Genomic DNA, 15943 nt, shown 5'->3' on the forward strand with positions numbered 1-15943 from the left:
GTGGGTAGTGGTAGGAGAGGGTATGTAGGGTCATGAATAATTAAGCTCTTCAGGGACTCCCGATTGAAACAACGGTACCTTCGCGTTTCGTTTTAATTTCAAATTAGAGGTTTACTGAGTATTACAAAATTATTAAAAAGTTTTTTTTTTGGTTTTTTCTCACCTTCGTTAAATCACCTCGTTTTAAGGTGTTTTTTTTTAATTGTCCCAAAGGACAATAGACTTGAATTTATGGCCACAAAAGATTTCTGAAATCAAATTTGTGGTAATATATTATTTATTTGTGTTTTTAATTTTCAATTTTTATTTTTATGTTTTTATTTTGTAACCGTACAAGAGTCCAAATCTCTCCCAACCGTCTGTAGCCAGTCAGACTATGCCATCCCGAATTGGGATATGTTGTGAGGATGAAGGACGGAAAGTGTCTGGCTATTTAGGTCTTGTCACCAAACACGGCTAAATCCATTTCAAACAACGTTTCAATTTTTAATGACGGCGATAGAGCGCCATAATGATATATTATTTTAAATGTATAAATTGGAAAATAACAATAATAAATTAATTAAATAAAATTTTCTTGCGCACGTCGGGATTTGAATACGCGACATCCAGATTGCTAATCGATAGTCTTAAATTCTGACTGTTGGTCTTACATCAGGGCGATACTGGAAGTATCTATCAAAAAATAAATTGATAATAACAATATTAAATTTGATTAACTTACTGGTCTAGGTAGTTTGATTAATTTATGTTATTTCGCAATTTATTCATTCAAAATAATATATTGTATTTTTGCGTCACGTTTCAGAGTGGAAAATACTCTTAACAGGAAGCTACAAGCCAAAAATGTGTACATTCTTGATATACCTTATATCGTAGGTAATGGGCATTAAAATCGCTTGACAAACGGAGTCTAGAATCGTTCGATTTCAGGCACAAAACTGGTTTTTATTTATTTTGTAAATAATTTTATAAGAAAGCAAAAAAGTTAATCAAGTGAAACTGTCACAGATAATCTTAGCTAAAATACTGTATTTTTTTAAAGTTGTTTCCTTCATGCGTTCATAGATTTCTATTGAAAAATATTTCTTTTAGTAGTTTGCATTTATATTTTTTATTGATTAATTTATATTTTTGTTTGTATTCTACTCAAGCGAAACGATACGAAATCCTTCAATTTATCTAAAGCATATTTTTTGGTATTCATAATGTACATCAATTCGTTAAAATGATTAATCAAAATAGTGATTTGGCATTAAGCTTCGCCTTAATATCACCCTAGTGTAAGACCACCATTTAGAATTGAAACGTTACTTGAAATCCTCATCTTTCTCTCTCTCTCTCATCTCCTTTCCCAGCCTCGCAACGTACCCCAATAGGGGATGCCATAGTCTCACAGGTTCCAGACGGTTGGGAAAATCTGTTACTCTTGCAGTATTCACATTAATATTCTGTAAAAGTCCTATTCAAGTTGTGTTATGAAATAATAATAGCACTTGAATTTTAACTTTTAAATTAGATAAATTGTTCAAAGAGCCGTCCTAAATGTTACGAAATGTTTTACTTCAATTCCCTGTATCTTTTTGTGGTGTCAACGATATCCGCCAAATTGGAAATATTCGAACATAATTGTACAATGATGAACGTCACTGAGTGAGCAGGTTTTGAAATCACAGGCCGCTAAATGCTAACTAAGCACATAACGCGGCAGTACCGGCGATGCTCGCGTACATTAGCGGGCCAATTATCGGATATTATACTCGTCAAAGGGCCCCGTCGCCCGAACGAGACTAATTTGACGCACGACCTGGCAGGCGTACCACAGGGACGCTCAATGCGTCCTCACTTATATTCATATCTGTAAATTATGGTTACATGAAGAAATAATGTGTACACTCTAAGCTACTGCAAGTAGCTTCTCAGCAGTACCTTAGTTAAATAATATTATACATGGTGTCCGAAAACTAGCGGGAACTGGGAACTACGTCACATTTGTAGATGATTTTCTTGTATAAGAATTTTGATATTTTGACCTGGCAGGTGTACCACAGGGAAGCTCAATGCGTCCTCACTTATATTCGTATGTTTAAATTATGGTTACATGAAGAAATAATGTGTATACGCTAAGCTACTACAAGTAGCTTATCAGCAGTACCTTAGTTAAATAATATTATACATGGTGTCCCAAAACTAGCGGGAACTGGGAACTACATCACATTTGTAGTCGATTTTGTGGTGTAACAATTTTGATATAAATTTTCGAGTAAATTGTGTCTTAAGTAAAATAAGTCACTGGGCGTTACTATTACTATTGTGCACTGTCATTTAAAATGCGTCAAAGCGCAGACCCTTTTCAAAATGTTTGTTTGGAAATAATGCAAATAATTGGAAAAATGGGTTAAAACAAATTCAATGCTCTTGTCGAAAATTTTGTGATCTACATTAACCAATTACTACGTGTTACCAGTCACCATGTATATGTTTTAATACTGCCATTTCCTATTTCTACTGATGTAAAACAAGTTAATCGTTAAGTTTTTAGGTTCCAAAAAAAATATATGTTATTTTTAAAGATAATATCTGTAGATTTTTAATACCGAAAAGTTAACTATACGAAATTCCCTCTATAGAAAAAATCGTAAAGTAAGCTCCGAAAATTATTAAAAACACGTTTTGTTCTGTTATTTAATATGTTATAAGCATGAAAAAATTCACGGTGTATCTTTAAATGCAACTAAAGCATTTGTCGGGAGATTTTTGCTCTATTTCAAATTAGTCGTGTTTTAATAAATATTTTTACCATTTCTCTTAATTTATTATTGTTATTTTTTTTATATAAGCGCGCTCTCTCTAACCTGCGTATTTATACTATATCTCCCTTTCAAACCATCTTTGAACGCTTACTACGGGGCCTTGAGGTACACTTGAAAGAATCCAAAATCTACTTTTTCATTTCATTGGATTAAATCACCGATATAATATTGTATTTATTTTTTGCCTTTTTTGAAAGAATTCGTTTGTATACTGACAAAACTGTTTATTCATATTCATAATAATAATATTATTTTGATGATTTTTATATCGAAGTTTTTGTGCAAAATCACCTCAAGGGCGCTGTACGAGTATATAATACATTTCTACAATGATCTATGTTATTACTAACTATATATGGAGATAATATACAGTTCAATACTTACCTGGTAGGTCACTTGAGATCTACACTTAATTAACATTTACTACTTGTTTATTAGCAAAATTTAGGTACAGGATTTATTTATTTATTTATTCATTTTCGGGAAATCGACAGTTTACATTTAATCAGTTTGTACATAAGTATTATATATTGTAAAATAAAACCAAGTATGGATTACCTCCTTGTGACTTTAACTGAGACAGCATAATATGGAATAAGTTATTTAAATTTGTGAGAAAGGAATATGAAATAAACAATTTATACAAAACAAAAGATTATTTAAACGAAAAATTTACAAAACAATACATTTATAGCCATGGAGAGAGGTTTTAGGTATAAATCAAATCATAATAGAGGAAATCATAATTTTATGGACCTCTTGTATTTGGTAAGTTCGCAACTGAAAATATCAACCTTGGATAATACGCTATTGTAATTATTGCATAGTCTGTTCAGGCAAGAATTCTGCTTAGAGTTCGTTTTGCTTTGATCAACCCTGAACAGGACACAAAATCGTTTAGAGGACATTTAGGACATAATTGACAGAGCATTTAGGACATAATTGGTTATAATTGGACTTTCTCTCAGGAATGGTATATTTAATTTAAGGGTATGACAGTTTAAAAGGGTATGTTTTTAGTTTAGTATATACGGGCGCACACAAATAATTAATCTAAATTTTTTAATGCATAACACTGGTCTGAGGCAGTCAACTCTTAGATCAGCAACATCATCAGCTGTAGGCAGACTGATGGAACCTAAGCGCAAGCCAAATACTAAGTTTGGTGATCGCGCTTTCGGAGTATCTGGGCCGAAGGCTTGGAATAAACTCCCTCCGGAACTAAGATCCATAACAAGTCCAACAGAATTCAGGTCTAAACTAAAAACTTACCTTTTTAAGCAGTCATACCCTTAAATTAAATATACTACTCCTAAGAGAAAGTCCAGTTATATTCAATTTTCTAATTATGTCCTAAATCCTGTATCTAAATTTCGCCAAAAAACAATTAGATAATGTTAATTAAGTGTTAATCTCAAGTGACCTACCAGGTAAGTATTGTACTGTATATTATGTCCACAAATAGTTAAGTAATCAAATAGATCACTGTAGAAATGTATTATAAGTTTGTACAGCGCCCTTGATTTGATTTTGCACAAAAACGGCGCTATACAAGTCATCCAATTATTATTATTATTATTATTATTAAAAGGTGTTTTTTCAGTTTGTAAAATAATTTAAAGAACAGGCTATTAATTGTTTTAAGTATACCCTAGTATATAATGCAAGAATAGATCTTGACTAAACTGGGTAAACTACTTTATAATGTTAAGTATTGTACAATATTTGAGAAGCTCTATGTCATATTTTTAACGTCACAGCGTACAGGGTATTTATTAATAAGATATCATCCATTAGTTAGTAATAAATTGAGTTTCTTCATTCCTAATTGCTTCGTGATAATGAATTCATTAGCACTCTAGCCAACTAGCGGCGGGAACTAAAAGCTTTTCCTACGAAACACACTTTGGGAAGGGCTGACGAAGTAGAATCCAATTAAAATCCCAACAATTTAACATGGAAGCTAATGGAAGTTTGGGAATAATGTAAAAATGACACAATAGAATTAGCGGTAGAGGAACGCCCGAGGAAGACTTGACACGATCAAGTCAAACAATGAGACGGGCCATGTCAAGAGATGATGTATTATATTTAATTTTAATTAATGCTAAACGATTGTAAACGTTGTAAATTAACCCCTTGAATACCCGTTTTTTTACCGATTTAAAACAAATTTCTCGTTAAGAGGAAGCTACAAGCCAAAAATGTGTATATTCTTGGTACACCTTATACTGCAGGTAATAGACATTTAAATCGCTTGACAAACGGAGTCTAGAAACGTTCGATTTCAAGCAAAAAAACGGATTTTATTTATTTTGTAAATTATTTTATAAGAAATCAAAAAAGTTAATCAAGTGAAACTGTCACAGATAATCTAAGCTAAAATACAGTATTTTTTTAAAGTTGTTTCCTTTACGCGATCATACATTTCTATCGAAAAAATATTTTTTGTAGTAGTTTGAATTTATATTTTTTATTGAATAATTTATTTTTTTATTTGTATTCTTATTTATTGTTATTAAGTTTAATTTGTAGAACTCCATTTTATTTTTTTATTTTTTATATGTACAATAATATTATTATTGGGTTTATAAAAACAGTTTATTTTTAAACAAGTTCTGCTGTGTAATTATTATTACGCGTGACAGCTGTTTCGCCCTCTGAAGGCATTATCAAACTGTGGGTAGCCCACTTACAGACGATAAATTTATATTATTTCTAGGTAGGTATTTTAATTTCATTTACTGATTTCTTAATTGATTTCTAAGTAAGATACGACCATTAATTATAAATCTTTACACCCATGGTCACATAAATTATCTGCCTACCACTCAATGGTACATAGGCTTACTAATATCCCACTTGACAAGAAAGCATACGAGAAGGAAAAAAATACAATCCTAACTATTGCTAAAAATAATGGCTTCAAGGGTAGAGACATTGAAAAAATAATTAATAATAACAAACACAAAAATAACCTTAAATTAATTTACCCAACGACTAATAATAAGACGAATAATAAATTCGGGTGTTTAGAATTCATCGGACAGACATCTAATAAAATTGCCAAAGTCCTCAAAAAGTGTGGTTTAGATATTGCCTTCCGCACAAATAACAACTTAGGATCATCTCTTAAAAACTCAAAAAGTAAGGTACTCAAATTACAAAATAGTGGCATTTATAAACTCCAGTGTGACGAATGCAACGCTGTTTATGTTGGACAAACGGGCCGGTCCTTTAACACTAGGTTTAAAGAACATATAAGATCTTTTAAAAATAATAATAAAATACAATCTCAATTTGCCAAACATCTCCTAGATGAAAATCACTCACTTAATGATAATAATAAACCAACTCCGTTACACATACAAAATAAAGGCCGTAAACTGAATCTTTTAGAGCAGTTAGAAATTAACAAAAACTCTAATAATCCAAAAGCTATTCTAATTAATGAACAAACAAATATAATTCGTTCACCCCTACTAGATATCTTCAAACCTAATGCAAATATGAGTGCACTATGAAGTACTTAATTATGCTATTAAAATAACCCTATGAGTCATCGTTTGGGAATAACTAACATAAAGACATTCAGTCAAATTTAAACATTACACTAATTGGGGAAACTTTGCTGGGGTAATAACCATTAATAATTTTTGATATTTTACTTAGAAATCAATTAAGAAATCAGTAAATGAAATTAAAATACCTACCTAGAAATAATATAAATTTATCGTCTGTAAGTGGGCTACCCACAGTTTGATAATGCCTTCAGAGGGCGAAACAGCTGTCACGCGTAATAATAATTACACAGCAGAACTTGTTTAAAAATAAACTGTTTTTATAAACCCAATAATAATATTATTGTACATATAAAAAAAAAAAAAAAAAATAAAAAAAAAAAAAAAAAAAAAAAAAAAAAAAAAAAAAAAAAAAATATTTGTATTCTACTCAAGCGAAACGATAGGAAAATTTTCAATTTAACTAAAGCATATTTTTTGGTTTTCATAATGTACACCAATTCGTTGTAAAGATTAATCAAAGTAGTGATTTGGCATTAAGCTTCGCCAAAGAATACATTTATTACTTTTGAATATAATATCTTTACATTTGTTATGCCATTAATTATATGAAATTTCCTCGATAGAAAAAAATATCAAAGTAGGCTCCGAAAATTATTAAAAACACGTTTTGTTATCAAATAATTATAAGCAATAATTATTAGTGGCCTGAAATATCAATACAAATTTAAAATATCTCCCGTGTATAAATAAATGAGCTACGTAGCTCAGTAGTCCAGAGCACCTGACCAGACATCAGAAGGTGCGTGTTCAATTCCCGTCGGCGGAATTTATTTTTACTAGGGAGATATTTTCAATTTGTATTGATATTTCACGCGACTAATTATAGCTTATAAAAATTTGTTATCCTTTGTGCTACGCATAAAACCTTGTCTTATAAACATTACTTTATCTTTAAAAAAATAATACGTTTTGTTATGTTTTAGGCATGAAAAAATTCACAGTGTATCTTCAAATGCAACTAAAGCATTTATCTAGAGATTTTTGCTCTATTTCAAACGAGTCGAGTTTTATTAAATATTTTCACAATTTTCGCTTAACTATGATCATTTTTTTATTTAATATTAGCGTGCTCCCTCTAACATTCGTGTTGTGTTCCCAACAGTTCTCTAACTCTTCGTGGAAGGAGATTATGAAGAATAAGTTATTTGTGTTAAATCAGGGTTTTATTAATACTTAGTGACTCGATAGTCGACCTAACTAGGAGCTGGCTAAACGAGATCTGCCAACACCATGTTTGTCTGGAAGCAGCCTAACTGGCCCTGGCGACTACTGACCACTAGCTGCCATCTTGTGGACTTCCAAGCAAGCTCTCTGCCCTCACTGCCCTCTATGAGTGCATCTATGAAGCTCTTAGTTAACTCACTTCCCAGCAGGTAGCGAACCACTTGGGTGACAAATGGCAGAGATTGGTTATCCTATAAATGGTTGCCCGGGCGGCGGTACCTAAACCTCTCATTTTCTGAGCAATGCTTTGATGAAATACATGATAAATGCAACATCACAAGGTTTTCTAGTTACAGTGCATTCCAGCCCTGGTGGATGTAACGTTATATACAGAAGTACTTATACACGGTGTCCGGAAACTCGTAGTACAAGCGGGAAACTGGAGAATCTACACCACACGGGGAACCCAAATAAACATAAAGTTTTTTGATTTGAGCATTTTCACAAAAAAAAAAAAAAAAACCAAAAAAAAATATTTTTCGGCTATTTTAGGCTTAAAGTTTTTTCTGGTGTTTAGGGTTGAACAACAGATGTTTTAACCCTGCAGAGCAGAAATATTTTATGATTACACCGGATTAAATGAAGGGTGATTTCAAAATAATGCTTCAAATCCGAGTTTCTTCATTTGTTTTACTTTCAAATAGTTTTAATTAGTTGGGTACTTTGATCTTCAGTAATAATTTATAAAAAATTGATTAAAAAAAAAAAAAAAATCAACTTCTAACTCGATTTACTCGATAACGAAAGCTCAAATCAAAAAAAAATATACTACAAAATCGACTCCAAATGTGATGTAGATTCACCAGTTTCCCGCTTGTACTACGAGTTTCCGGACACCCTGTATATTGATCGTTCTGATGTTTTAAATCCAAAGGAACAATTGTTCAATTCTGTACAAGTGTCATTATGTCATGTCAGGTCGATAATATTTTCTAGCTAGGCAGATTGCCTGTTCTATGAAACCAATACTCAGCCAAACATCCATTTAATGAAAATGATCTACCATTTTTTTATAATTTTAAGTGATGTTATTATACAACATGGCCGTTCACAGAAATGACACAAGTACGTGCAATGAAATCTATAATAACAGAGACGGTGACAGCAAATACCTTTTATTCAAATTTCTCTTTGACCGTTTTTTGTGTTAATTTTTTCAGAAAATTCGTTTAAAAATTCCGAATATTGGGATATTTTCATAAACTATGAATATCGTTAAAAACGTGTGTTCCAGATTAAAACTGTAATTTCAACTTCTACAAAGTGTTTTATTTTAAAAGAGGAATCTACCCTTTTGTTCTCAAGTCATAACTTTAATCATTTGATCCGTCAAGCCGGATAGCAAAATACAATCGGAGTTCGCGATTTTTAAATTTTTAATATTTAAAAAAAAATCGCGCACTCCGATTGTATATTGCTATCCGGCTCGAAGGACCAAATGATTAAAGTTAAGACTTGAGAACAAAAGGGTAGATTCCTCTTATAAAATAAAACACTTGGTAGAAGTTGAAATTACACCGATTTTATTGTTGTTTTTTCCAAAGTTTATATTGCTACCGACACTCAGAGAGCGAAATATAATTGTCACTTTGCGTTCCTTTAGCTAGAAACTATCGAAGAGAAGTGAGTTCCTTAATCAAAAATGGAATTTAAATAATATAATTTCGCTGCCTTTAAAGAAGGTGTAAACTAGCGCCATCTATATTCTTAATCAGTTACTCTATATTAATTATAATTGGTTTGAAACTTGGAGCAAATTCCAACAAAAACCATTACGCTATATTATGTTGGGGTGACACCCTACGCTATAATCTGACTCAGATCAATTGGGGAACTGCCGCCGAATATCATTTCTTTGTATGGGATCTGTCACTTTGACAGATGACAGCAGCGTGATTATGGCGCTCATTAAATTGTTCTGACTCCTACTGCCGTTATGTCGCATGATTTTCAAATATAGCCTGGCTAGCAGATCACTGCGCGTATCGTCACCACGCCCACACTTATTAACATATCATCTCTTTAGGTATGACAGGTCCGAATGGGATTGTATGGCGAGCAATATGGAGTAATATAAAACGCTTTGAACTTATAGCGTAATCTGTTACTCGTTTTTAAAATTTATTTTTCTGGATCCATAAATTTTTTAATGATTTTTGATTTAAAAATAAAAAGGCACATTCCGAAAAAGTTCGAAATCATTAATCATCTCTCGATAGCGCAATCCATTCACCGTAACTGTTGCTCCAGCCTCATTTTTGAAAAAGTAAGGTCCAATGACTCCGCCGGACCATAAACCGCACCAAACAGTCACACGTTGAGGATAGAGAGGCTTTTCAACAATAATTCTTAGGTTTTCCGAGCCCCAGATGCGACAATTTTGCTTGCTGACGAAGCCACCGAGATGGAAATGGGCCTCATCATTCAAGATGATTTGCATTTGATTCACTCAAGTGAATTTTAATAATTTCAATGCGTTGTTGAAGCGTGTATCGTTCCATTTTTATTAATGGCGTAGTTTTTACTTGCCAAATGTCAAAAAATTACATCTTCAAAAGTAACATCTACCGAAATAGCGGGCTATTCGAAATAACACCTCTTATTGGAAAACCCTGTACATTCATTGAATGATTAAATTAATGTAGAACGGCCAACGAAGATAATTATTGTTTCGCAGTCAATTTTATATAGCGCAGTTTTATACCATTTTAGGTACTTGTGTACATTCATAAAATGTTAATACTTTAATCATGTTATGGAATCACTTTCCTCGTAGAGTTCCACGCATTTATAAAACGGTGTGTACCACTAGGGAAGACATAACGTTATTAATTTGAAAGTTAGATTATTTAAGACGGCCTCCGTGGTCGTGGGGCAAGGCTCTCGAGTAGACCGGACATCGCGGGTTCAAAGAGCTGCGTGCGCAAGTAAATTTTATGTTAGTAATTTATCTTGTTTCACAATTATATTTGCGGCACATTCAATAGTGGAAGATACTCTCATAATCGCCCCGGTGAAAGAATTCAATTCATAAATTAAACGTTGCTTGAAATGGCTTTAGCCGTGTTTAGTGATCAGGTACTTCCTCGCCTTCCTCTTCCTCAACTCATTCCCCTCCCCATTATCTTTGGCCTCACGACATACCCCAATTGGAGATGCCATAATCTCACTGGTTTCAGACGGTTAGGAGCAGTTGGGACTCTTGTGCGGTATACACATTAAAAATTAAATTACACCACCGTTACTTTTTTGCCTGAAAATATATTAAATGTTTTTCTGTGCAGCTTAATTTTTAGAGCACCTCAAGAATTACACGACGACGCACGGATAACTCGTGTAACGATTTTCGCTGCGGATTTATGACTGATTCTTTGGTACCGCTGCGTAAATATCAAGGCTCTTATCTAACCCTCTCTCCGCTCGATGACGTAAGCTCAGTAAGTAACGAACAATGGTCTATTTTTAAAATTCATATGCCACTTGGCGCCACAACCCTTGGGCCACGAGATATATGTAAATATTTGGCGACAGCAAAAGCGTTTCAACGATGATTCTGGCGGGACCTTATTATGGGGACATTTTTAAAAATGATTTCACGCATTCGTCATACGGGACGGATTCGTGGAAGCATTTTTGTTATAACTAACTAACTAACTAACCATCACGCCGTTTCCCCGCAGGGGTAGGCAGAGAGGACGGACCGCCAAACAACTCGGTCATACCACACACTCTTGCCTCATTCACATTAATACATCGTCTCACACAAACACTCACACACATACTCCTCAGGGATCTCACTTCAACAGCATTCAATCTACTTTCATCCTTTCTTTGCCAGTTCCATGCCTCACTTCCATACATCAGGGTAGGTACCAGCACTCCGTTGTGGACTGCTAACTTCGCTTCTTTGGACAATTTTTTGTTAGCGCCAACTGCGTTCAGTCCTCCATTAACGGAATTAATTCGAGTACCTGGATTTCAATCAGCGTTTCGATTTTCTTTACTGTTCCTATACTAAAGGCTTTGTTGTTATCATTAATGGTGGCACTTGTTTATTGTTTTTAGCTCTTGCAACACTTTCTGTTAACTCCCGTTAGAACAAGCAGTCTCAAATTTTCTTCTTAGAAGCGAAGCGCATAAAACTCAAAAAAATACCCTCGCATCGATATATTGATGCTACACGATTTACTAAAAATGCCCAACACAAGAAATGATTTGTCGTGTCCCGTAACTTGGTGAACCAAAATAGTTTAAATTCAGCGTGTTGTCGACTTATGCGATGTTATAAAGTACCATTTATTGGTGAAAAACTATATATTATTCTTGAGTAACTGAAAAAAATTGTTGCTGTTAACAGCAACTTTTCTTTAAAGAAGTTTGTCAAATACAGGGTTTTCCAATAAGAGGTGTTATTTTGATACTTAATCGTAACTGTTGCTCCAGCCTAATTTTCGAAAAAGTAAGGTCCAATGACTCCGCCGGACCATAAACTGCACCAAACAGTCACACGTTGAGGATAGAGAGACTTTTCAACAATAACTCTTGGGTTTTCCGAGCCCCAGATGCGACAATTTTGCTTGTTGACGAAACCACTGAGGTGGAAATGGGCCTCATCACTCAAGATGATTTGCATTTGATTCACTGAAGTGAATTTTAATAATTTCAATGCGTTGTTGAAGCATGTATCGTTTCATTTTTTATTAATGACGTAGTTTCTACTTGTCAAATGTCAAAAAATGACAGATTCATAAGTAACATCTACCGAAATAGCGGGCTATTCAAAATAACACCTCTTATTGGAAAACCCTGTATTACCAAAACTATTAGCGAAACTGTAGTAAAAAGCTTCTATTTCAATCGTAAGCCATCAGCAAATAATACAACAATCTCAAAAGTTAAGCCTCAAGAAACCCGTGGTCACTGGCAACGTGTTTGGCAGAAGATAGAGGAAGTTAACGGATGCGTTGGAATAATAACGTATCAACTATTTCCAGAACTCGATAGGCGTTATTCAAGTTTGGCTCACGATTGTTAGTAATGAGGATACGACTAAAGCTGTAGGCAGACTGATGGAACCTAAGCGCAAGCCAAATACTAATGATCGCGCTTTCGGAGTATCTGGGCTAAAGGCTTGGAATAAACTCCCTACGGAACTAAGATCCATAACAAGTCCAACAGAATTCAGGTCTAAACTAAAAACTTACCTTTTAAGCTGTCGTACCCTTAAATTAAATATACCATTCCTAAGACAAAGTCCAGTTATATTCAATTTTCTAATTATGTCCTAAATCCTGTATCTAAATTTCGCCAATAAACAATTAGATAATTTTAATCTCAAGTGACCTACCAGGTAAGTATTTTACAGTATATTATCTCCATAAATAGTTAAGTAATAACATAGATCACTGTAGAAATGTATTATAAGTTTGTACAGCGCCCTTGAGGTGATTTTGCACAAAAACGGCGCTATACAAGTCATCCAATTATTATTATTATTATTATTAAAGAAGGACTGTTTATGACCTCTGCAGTATTCCCACCCTGTACAGTATCGAGCGACAAGCCCAGCTACCTGCTTATTAGCCGAGGAAAAGGGCTCACCTTAGCTAAATTAGTTCTACTGAAGTAATCACGCGAATCCATTGACATTTAATATACTAGCGCCCTCGGCTGCTTAACAAATTACTACCTCCTTGCATTGAGCAAAAAGTGTATATAAATCCATACCGATTTGAATCGTTGTCCTCCTTAACCTCCGTAACCTTTCTTTATTTACGATAAGAATTACAAAGTTATGTTACTGGACTGACGTCCCTTATTGTCAAGGATGTAAGTTTTTCTTGCGAAGGCGTCTTCCTAAACTGAGTAGCCTACCTACAATCGGCTAGGTTCGGGATCTACTCGGAACCATTCGGATTCTGCAGTGCGCACACATAGCTTGTCGCACTACCTGTTGTAAAATGCAATAACTATCTTTACCGACACATTACAATATGTAAGGAAAAAATGTACTTTTACACGCCCACAATATATAAAAATAATATTATACGAGGGTGGTCTGAAAAGTTTCCGACCTCAACGCAAAGATGGCGGTACTCGTCAATAAAAGCTAGTGAATGTAGTTGTGCATCTTTTGACAGTTACTCGCCAAAGATTCGGCCATTTTGGACACGCAGTTTTTAGTTGACAGTCGTTTGAATGAGTCGATGTGTGTGATTTTGTGAAAATGGAAGTAAATTGAGTCACGAGCTGCTATAAAATGTTGGTTTTTGAAAGGCAATACGCCTACGAAAATTAAAGATGACTTGGGGACTTTGTATGGAAACTCTGCACCATCCATTTACCACAGTGAAATTTTGGGTAACTGAATTTAAACGTGGCCGTAACAGCTTGGGAGACGATGAACGTTTGGGAGGTCCAGAAACTGCAACTACTGACGGTAACATTGCTAAACTTCACCAAATAGTGTTAGACGACCGCCGAATTAAAGTGAGAGAGATAGTAGAGGTTTTGAAAATGTCCAAAGAACGTTTCGGTCACATATCAAATCAAGATTTGGCCGCGTTTGCTCACGTTAGACCAAAACCGTGTTCGAATGAACGTTTTCAACGCTCTGTTGGCGCAGTTTAGGCGCAATAAATCCGAGTTTTGGCGCCGATTAATTACTGTAGATGAAACTTGGATATTTGGACATTTGCAGAAAAAGGAAATAAATATATAAGCCATACCCACCATTAAATACTTTTGTCTCCCTTAAGAATACATTAGGTCTGAAGGGGTTAAATAGAAACCATGTCGCGGAGATCGAGACATGTAACCTTTATTTTAAAAAAATCTGTTTGTCTCGCAGTGCGCGCTTTACGACCGGTAAGGGTTAATGACATATTCTTGATCGATTTACTAATAACACAGTATTTTAACACATTTTTTGCGGGAAACGAGAAAACTTGTCATACGCCTTTTTACAGTAAGACGCGGGAGACGAGTTTACTCGTTTTGTTGCGCAAAGCGGTAAGGAGCGGGAAACTTGTAAACAAGGGGTTCTAAATAGGTGCGGGGTCATGTGTTATCTATTGTCAGCGGTACCCGATCTATCTACCTGTCAATACAATGAGTTTGAAAACAAAAAAAAAATCGTCGTCGCGTATGTTCCGCTTACAAACTACGCAGTAAAACGCGGTGCATGTGCAAGTTTTGCAATGTGCCCCTGCATAAAGGAAAGTGTTTCGAACGCTATCACACATTGAAGCACTATTAGGTTATAGTTTTTTTTATATGTATTGTAAATTTCTTAATAATCTTGTAATTTTGTATGAATAAATTTAGATTTTTTATTTCGATTGTGAAATATTGTTTTTTCTATGATTCTAGAAAGATTTGTTCATAAAAAAAGGAATTACACATATATTGCTAAATAAATATAAATAGAGACATCTTTTTAAAGTTAAAGTTTCATCAAAAAAATATCAAATAGATCATTAGATTTGAATATTTTGCGGAAAGTCTAATTTTGGCGCTAAAATTTAAAAAAACACCCGCCCTCAATTTGGCGGCCGACCATATAGTGTTAAGTAAAAAAGGTGCTTTCTTGTATGTTTTATATCTACGGCAGAATTACTCTGAGTTTAGTTAAGTACCACTTTAAAACGAATAGGCAAAATAATAATTAGGGTACAGAGCGGAATATATTCTGAATAATTCTCAATTTAAATGAGGACTTGTGATGTTTTGTGTCTAAGGGCAGTTGAAGCGTTAAAGCGCTATATAATTTAAAAAAACTACAAAACAAACACGAAACTCGGAATTGAGTTAAAATTAGACTTTTCTTTTTTTTAAATTTCATATTTGCCCATCAGAGAAAGGGCAACCATGTTGCGCGGAGCGGGGAGGCGGCCTAACCGTCTCCATTTCTGTGATTTCCGACAGTATACTATTTTATACACAACATAAAATCTGCTTACAACAAATAATAATTGGCTTGTAAATTGCTGGCTGCGTAAAAAATATTTAACTGCATATCCCAAATTGGATAAATAAAAGTTCGGGCTTTTTTCCAAACTTGATTATTTTTTTTAGATATTTTTACAAATGTATTATAATTTACCCACCTCGCTCATTTTTAGTGTCGCTACGCCAGGCGGTTAGGTTAAAAAGGAACATTCAGTTCCTGCGCAGAATTGACTGCGCTGCAAACCGTTGCCTTATTTTAGCGAACCTGTCTTTTCTACGCAGGGTGTAGTTATGTTATTGTGCGCTATTCGGCGGTCAATGTACGATTGAAGTCGCAGTTTATTCAAAGCGTTCCCGAAACCTTCTGGTGCC

General features: G+C 34.2%; 1 protein-coding gene across 1 annotated transcript in view; it reads left to right on the plus strand.

The window, feature by feature from the left end:
- The window catches only part of sli (slit guidance ligand), a 290993-nt gene that overhangs the window by 162372 nt on the left and 112678 nt on the right, over window positions 1-15943 (plus strand). The window lies entirely within an intron of this gene.

This window comes from Hesperophylax consimilis, chromosome 20, assembly GCF_061612785.1.
Source record: "Hesperophylax consimilis isolate HC1 chromosome 20, BYU_Hcon_1.0, whole genome shotgun sequence".
NCBI lineage: Eukaryota > Metazoa > Arthropoda > Insecta > Trichoptera > Limnephilidae > Hesperophylax > Hesperophylax consimilis.